Source organism: Oratosquilla oratoria, chromosome 23, assembly GCF_046742065.1.
Source record: "Oratosquilla oratoria isolate Oo_2021 chromosome 23, ASM4674206v1, whole genome shotgun sequence".
NCBI lineage: Eukaryota > Metazoa > Arthropoda > Malacostraca > Stomatopoda > Squillidae > Oratosquilla > Oratosquilla oratoria.
In genome coordinates this window covers 35,307,525-35,315,024 of record NC_134799.1, presented here as the reverse complement: position 1 = coordinate 35,315,024, position 7,500 = coordinate 35,307,525, and the positions used below count along the sequence as shown (strand labels likewise).

General features: G+C 34.2%; 1 protein-coding gene across 2 annotated transcripts in view; it reads right to left on the bottom strand.

Moving 5' to 3' along the window:
* The window catches only part of LOC143038054 (uncharacterized), a 340,384-nt gene that overhangs the window by 196,101 nt on the left and 136,783 nt on the right, over window positions 1-7,500 (bottom strand). The gene's annotated exons all lie outside the window — the stretch shown is intronic.

Here is a 7,500-nt window from a genome sequence, read left to right as displayed (position 1 = left end):
GTGTGTGTGTGTATGTGTGTGTGTGTGTGTATGTGTGTCCCTTGCTACCCAGCCAACATGACCACGAGCTTGAGCCATCTACTTGTCCAGTCTACATCTATCTTTTGTATACTTTTCACACCAAGTGACGTCACACATAAGCTACACTTACCTGCGCGTGTATAAAACTGGAGAAAAAAAAATTATTTTACATTTTTTTTTTCGATTTTCCGCCCAAACCAACAATTTTCGTTCATTTCACACATTTTCTCGAGAACGACAGGCAACTATTTACGTGTGCACCTCAGCGCATGCGCAGAGGATTTGCACGAAAAATAGATTAAGTATTGTGATCACATTTCATTGGCGTCAGTGATTATCTCAAAGAGATAAAAAAAAAATGTCGTGATGAGGTGATGTTATTCTATTTAGCGACAGACGTTTTTAATCAGTACACTGGGAGGGTTACTGACGTGAAGCGTATTCGACTGTTTGGTCGGGGTCGTTCGCCATCATTCTTTACTAAAGAAAACACCTTCTCTCCCTCCCTCCCTCCCTCCATCAGCACAGCGCTATCTGGGCTAGGAAGTATTCCCAATTATCAATAAGTAAATAAACTAATTCGTTAATCTAATAATTAATTTCTATTCATACATTTATAGTTATCTACTTGCTTATTGTATTTTATTTTTTACTTATTCTATTCATGAATATATTCTCATTTTCATTAATTGATTAATTTACTTATTTATACATTATTTATCAACTTATTTACTTATTTATTTGTAATTTATCTATCTATTTATCTTATTTTATCTTTTCATCTATTTATTTATTATTAATATCATTTTCTTCTTCTTTTTGAGGTTTTTCTGAACTAGAGTGCGCAGGTGATTCTTTCTTGAATTTCGGGACTCTTCCGCTTTCACAAAGAGAATCTTTCAAAGTTAAAACGAATCTTACTGTCTTTTGCATCCTAAATATCGCTACTCATCTATTTTTTTCAGCCATTACCAGCCCTGCGCGGAGGTTAAGCTTGACATCCTTAGGGATTCAAAATCGTACTATACAATCGCTGACGTTTCGCGTTGATTCACTAGGCGGGACTCGAACCACCACCACACATCCAATTTCTTTCCTCCAGATGCAAGGGCCCTCGACCGCTCCCCACCCCTACCCCAACTTCCTATTTGATTTCAAATTATTTTCTTTTTACCTGTTTACTTAACTTCATTTCATAGTTTATATTCTATGATATTCTATTTGTTTATTCATTTACCCACTTTATCTTATTTCTACATTCTATTTTATTTATTTATTTACCTATTTATCTATTTATTTATTCATTCGTTTGTTTGTTTATTTATTTATTTCCTAGAGTTGGCACTTGCTGACAGTTTTGGTAGAGAAAATACCATCTGAGGACGATGGAGCAAACTTGAAAAAAAGTTACAGAAAGAGAAATGTTGTACAATCGATCAAGGTGACCTCTTTTTCTCCTGTTGATTTGTACACTTCCAAAGTACATGATGCTATTACAACGGTGCACGCGGCGGCAAGTAGTGCAGGGCCTCAGGGGGAACACGTTCGGTCAGAATTTGAGAAAGACATAAGGAAATAAACTAATAGATAAATAAATAAATAAATGGTTGAATATTACCGCTATCTTGGCCATCATGGGGTGCAGCATATCACGTAGAACGATTCTGAAGACTTATGGTATCATTTCGTCGGTAATAATAACCAGCGCTTCCATCCTTTGGGGGTCGCTGTCTGTTGCTCCGAGGAGGTGGAGTAGGCTACTAGAGGCATTAAAAAAGAGAGGGGATTTAAGGAAGGAAAAAGAGCAGAAATGAGGGAGAGTTGATGTATAAAAGTGAGCACCTTATGGCAACATCGAATAATACATCATCCTTTCAAATGGTACCGAAGTATGACAAGAGATCAACCTGACGAAGGAGTCCAGACCCTTCGGGCGAGGTTCCCGTGCTTAGCATACGGCTGGAGACGCTTCACGGCAACCGAAGTCACCAACTACATAATAGTAACTTCTTAACCTGTTTCAAAATTGCTGTCGTCTTATACACTCTTGGAAAGACTGGAACAAGTCAATTCACATCTGAAATATATCATAACGCGCGACAAGGGCGCGAGAATCAACACAAGGACAGAAACGCTGGTAAACTACAGTCGATAACATAAGCAAGAATGTTGACGAAAACCCCCTGTTTCTGGGCCGAACGGGCACAAATCTACGGAAGGCGTCTTTCCACACTAGAGGGGAACCACACAAATAGTAAGATGAACAAAAACGCTGTTGGATCAACAAAGAAAAGAAGAAGAAGAAAAAGAAGAAGAAGAAGAAAAGAAAAATATGAAAAAATATTATAAACATATATATATATATATATATATATATATATATATATATATGTACTATATATATATAGTACATACACACACACACACACACACACGCACACACACACACACACATTTTATATATATATATATATATATATATATATATATGTATGTATGTATGTATATACTATACACTATATGTGTGTGCAAATATATTTTTCTTTTCTTTTTTTATTAGACAGTAAGTGTATTTGTCTGAAGATGTAATATGCGAAATGTGTTACTATTGTTGCCAAAATAAACATTCTAAAGTGCAAACATGAAAAAATATGGGTCAAGCTCCTTATGAGAAAAGGAAGAACAGGAGGAGGAGGAGGAGGGGCAAGTGGGGCGGGGCTTAAATGCCTGAGTGACGTGAACAGAGGAGGAGACGAGGGAAACCTTTCTGATTGATCTCGGGGTCAAAAGGCCGCCTGCACCCAACTTCTCGCCTACCAGCTGGCAACAGCGAGTAGCCATCACAGATAATGTCCCAAGCCAGCTGGTAATAGCAAGTGTCTTTGCAGATGGCACTCTATACTAGCTGGCAACATCATGTACAGTTAGTAGCTGGCACTTAGAACCAGATGGCCAACAGCAAGTAGCCAATACAGATAGCTTTATTAGCCGTCTGGTTAACACTAAGCAGCCATTATAGATGGCATTACAAGCCAACTGGCGAAAGCGAGTAGCCATCACAGATGGCCCTCCGACCCAGCTAGCAACAGCGAGCACCAATCACGGAACTCCAAACCAGGTGGCAACAACGAGCAACCATCACAGATGGCAACAGCGCCTAGCTATCACATATTGCGTTCTAATATATGTCCAAAATAGATACTATTAGACAAAAAAAAAAGAAAAAAAAAAAGAAAAAAAAAAAGAAAAAAAAAATATATATATATATATACAGTGCATATATATATATATATATATATATATATATATATATATATATATATACATATATATATATATATATATATATACATATATATATATACATATATATATATATGTATATATATATATATATATATACATATATATATATATATAATCAATAACTAGTTTGTCATTTCCTCTGAGTCAAACAAGATGAAGAATCGACCGCGTGAGTTGGTCAGAATGTCTCGGTCATCAAGCGCCAATTGGACCTGAGACGTAGAGAATTATTTATGAGCGACTCAATAACCAATCAGAACGAGAAACCTGACGCTAGGAGGCACTCTTATGCAGCCGAAACCATCACCTTTACCCTTTGGGTGCTGACAGCCAGGGCAAGTAGCAGTCAGTGGCTTTCTCGTCGCTGCCACGAAGCAAGAGCGAAGTGGAACACTGGATGAATAACAACTTGAACCCTGGATAACAACTCTGGGATAGATAGTAGGAAGACCGCAACATCAGACCTTTTTTCCATAATAATAAATGTGAAACTAAGAAATAATTAAAATATATATATATATATATATATATATATATATATATATACATAAAATATATAATATATACATATATATACATATATACATATATATATATATATATATATATATATATATATATACATATCTGTCTTACCACAAAAATCTGATCCACTCAACTCCTATCTGTCCTGAACGTACACCGTTCTTTACCAATTACTCCCTCTGTTCTTCTAATCCTTTCCATCAGAATCCTCCCATAAACCTTCCCAACTACACTTAACAAACTGACCCCTCTGAAAATAATACACTCACACTTGTCTCCTTTTCCCTTGTAAAGTGGAAATTAACAGGCACTCCTCCAGTCCTCCGGCACTCTGATCTCTCTTAAATAAACATTAAATAACCTCACCATCAATGTACTTCCTTTTTTCAGACATTCTGAATGACATCCATCCAACCCAGGTGCCTTACCTGCTTTCATCGTCTTAAAAAGTTCCTTCACTTCATCTTTTCTTATTTCTCCTCCATTTTCCTCACTCATTTTCTTAGCGCTTCACACTGCAACTACCTTTCATTCCGTATCCTCCTTCACATTTAGCAACTCCCTAAAATACTCTGCCCACCTTCCTCTCACTGCCTTCTCTTCCATTATCATTTCTCTATCTGCGCCTTTTACCTTTCCTTTTCTACTTGATTCGTCTACGCTTCCTCTCTTAATTTCATTACAATACAACTTTTTATTATGTATATATACATATATATATATATATATATATATATATATATATATATATATATATGTATGTATGTATTTGTCCAGTTTAAATCCATTACGGCGAGTCCTGCCCTGTTGTTTCAATATGATGACCTTGTTTGTATCACCCCTGTTAAAGACTTTGATCCACTTGAATACCTCTATCAGATCACCCAACACTCTGCGTCTTTCCAGAGAGTGTAAATTAAGGTGCCTAAGCCTTATATATATATTTATATATATATATATATATATTATATATATATATATATATGTATACATATATATATATATATATATATATATATAAAACATATATATATATATATATATATATACATATATATAATATATATAATAATATATATAAATATATATATATGTATATATATATATATGTGTGTGTGTGTGTGTGTGTGTGTGTGTGTGTGTGTGTGTGTGTGTGTGTGTGTATACGCATATATATATGTATACATATATATATATATATTATATATATGTATATATATAGATATATATATATATATATATATATATATATGTAGGTATATTTTTTGAAAGCAGCACAGGACCGAAGGGCATGGAGAGTGTTGGCGGACCAGAATCTACCTGACAGAGAAGATTTGATAAAACATTTCTCCACACAAAATCCTTCAACACCTTATTTGTATGGGCTTATTAACGCTCACAAACCAAATCATCCTATTAGGCCCATCATCAGTTCTGTAGGCTCTGTAAGCTATAAGCTTTCTAAGTGGCTTGTGACAAAGCTTTCTCCATTTGTAGGCACTATTTCTAACTCATTTATTCAAAATAGTGAAGACTTGATTCAAAAGGTTAAATCTCTTAACATTGATTATCCTTACAAATTAGTTAGTTTCGATGTCACTGGGCTTTTTACACATGTCCCAATTAAAGATGTTTTAACCTTTCTCCCAAATATTCTAGGTAACAGTATTGATGGTATCCCTTGTAAAAAAAAAATTAAATTAATAAGTCTGTGTGTAAATAATTCTTCTTTTGTCTTCGAGGGAAAATATTACACACAGACTTTCGGGATGGCTATGGGAAATCCTCTTTCATCGGTTTTAGTTAACATCTACATGGAATATTTTGAAAAATATTTATTACCAACTATTAAAGATGAAGAAGTTATTTGGTTCAGATATGTAGACGATGTTTTGTGTTTCTGGCCTAATAACCATTCCATTGATGATTTCCTTGTTAATCTAAATTCACTGGTACCCTCCATTAACTTCACTCTTGAGATAGAAAATAACAACAGTTTGTCCTTTTTAGATGTTGAAATAATTAGAGATAATGGTACTCTGAAAACTAAAGCCTATAGAAAACCTACCAATATTCTTTCCTATGTTCATTTTTATTCCAATCACCACATCAATGTAAAAAGATCAGTTTTTATTTCCATGTACTTGAGAGCTTACAGGATTTCAGATCCTGAATTTATTGATGATGAATTTAGAACTATCCGGAATATTGGGGAAAAGTTAAAATATCCTATTCATATTCTTAATCAATGTCACAACACCGCCAAGAAACGCTTTCACAAAACTTGCAATCAAGAACAAGGAAATCATAAACAACTAAATACACTTGTTCTTCCTTTTCATGAAAATTTTCTTAGTATTGTTAACCTACTCAAAAAATTGGATATCAAAGTAGCTTTTAAATATGACCACACCATTAAGAAAACTTTAATTAAGAACAGCCCTCCTAACAACAACGGTGTGGTCTATAAAATTCCTTGCCAAGATTGTAATAAATTTTATATTGGACAAACTGGGAAAAACTTGGAAACAAGGATTTCCCAACATAAATATAGTGTGAGATCTGCCCAGGAAAACAATGCGTTATTCCAACATAAAGCATTATACAACCATCATATTGATTGGTCTAAGGCAACAATTTTAGCTAAAGGAAAAAGTCTGCAAGAAAGATATATAATAGAATCTTGCTTAATATCAGGCACGTTTGACAAAAATATAAACTTAAGCTATGGTCATTTTAAATGTGATAAATTGATAACCCAAATGGTCATCGAGATCTTTCCGCCAGATTGACCCTTATGTGTTGGTCAGGTCGATAGGGGTAAGGTCATCCCCCCTCCTCACATTGTATTGTCTCCCCCCTTCCCCCCTATGGTTGCCACCTGATACTTATATTTAAACCCAACTCTGTATCTCTGTCATTTAGTCTGAAGATGTAATATACGAAAGTACTTACTGTCTACAAGTTTCCTTTTTTCTGTGGTTATTTTGCATTTTTGTATCACGGTGATGTGATTGCTTGCAATATATGTATGTATCTATATATATATATATATATATATATATATATATATATATATATATATACATATATATAGTGTGTATATAATCGTATATATATACATATATATACACACACACACACACTCACATCTTGATTTACCTTGGCCTTGGATCACGTGTTGGACTCGTGATCGACAGCTATTTTCTTTCCTGAGCTCTCTTGCGGGAGCGAAATAGCTGTCGATCACGATTCCAATACGTGATCCAATAACAAGGCGAATGAATGTGAATGTGATCCAGTAATAAGGCAAATGAATGTGAATCACACACACACACACACACACACACACACACACACACACACACACACACACATGTATTTATATATACATATATATATATATATATATATATATACATATATTTATAATTGTATATATATATATATATATATATATATATATACATATATACTGTATATATATATATATATATATATATATTATATTAATGTGTATATAAATATATGTGGGTAGATATTACCAAGGATTTATATTCCGATTTATGATCCTCAACTGCTGCGTGTGTTCGTCTATTTTTCCCACACGAACTTGAGTGTCCGACCGTCGTGTTGGTTGAGCTGGAC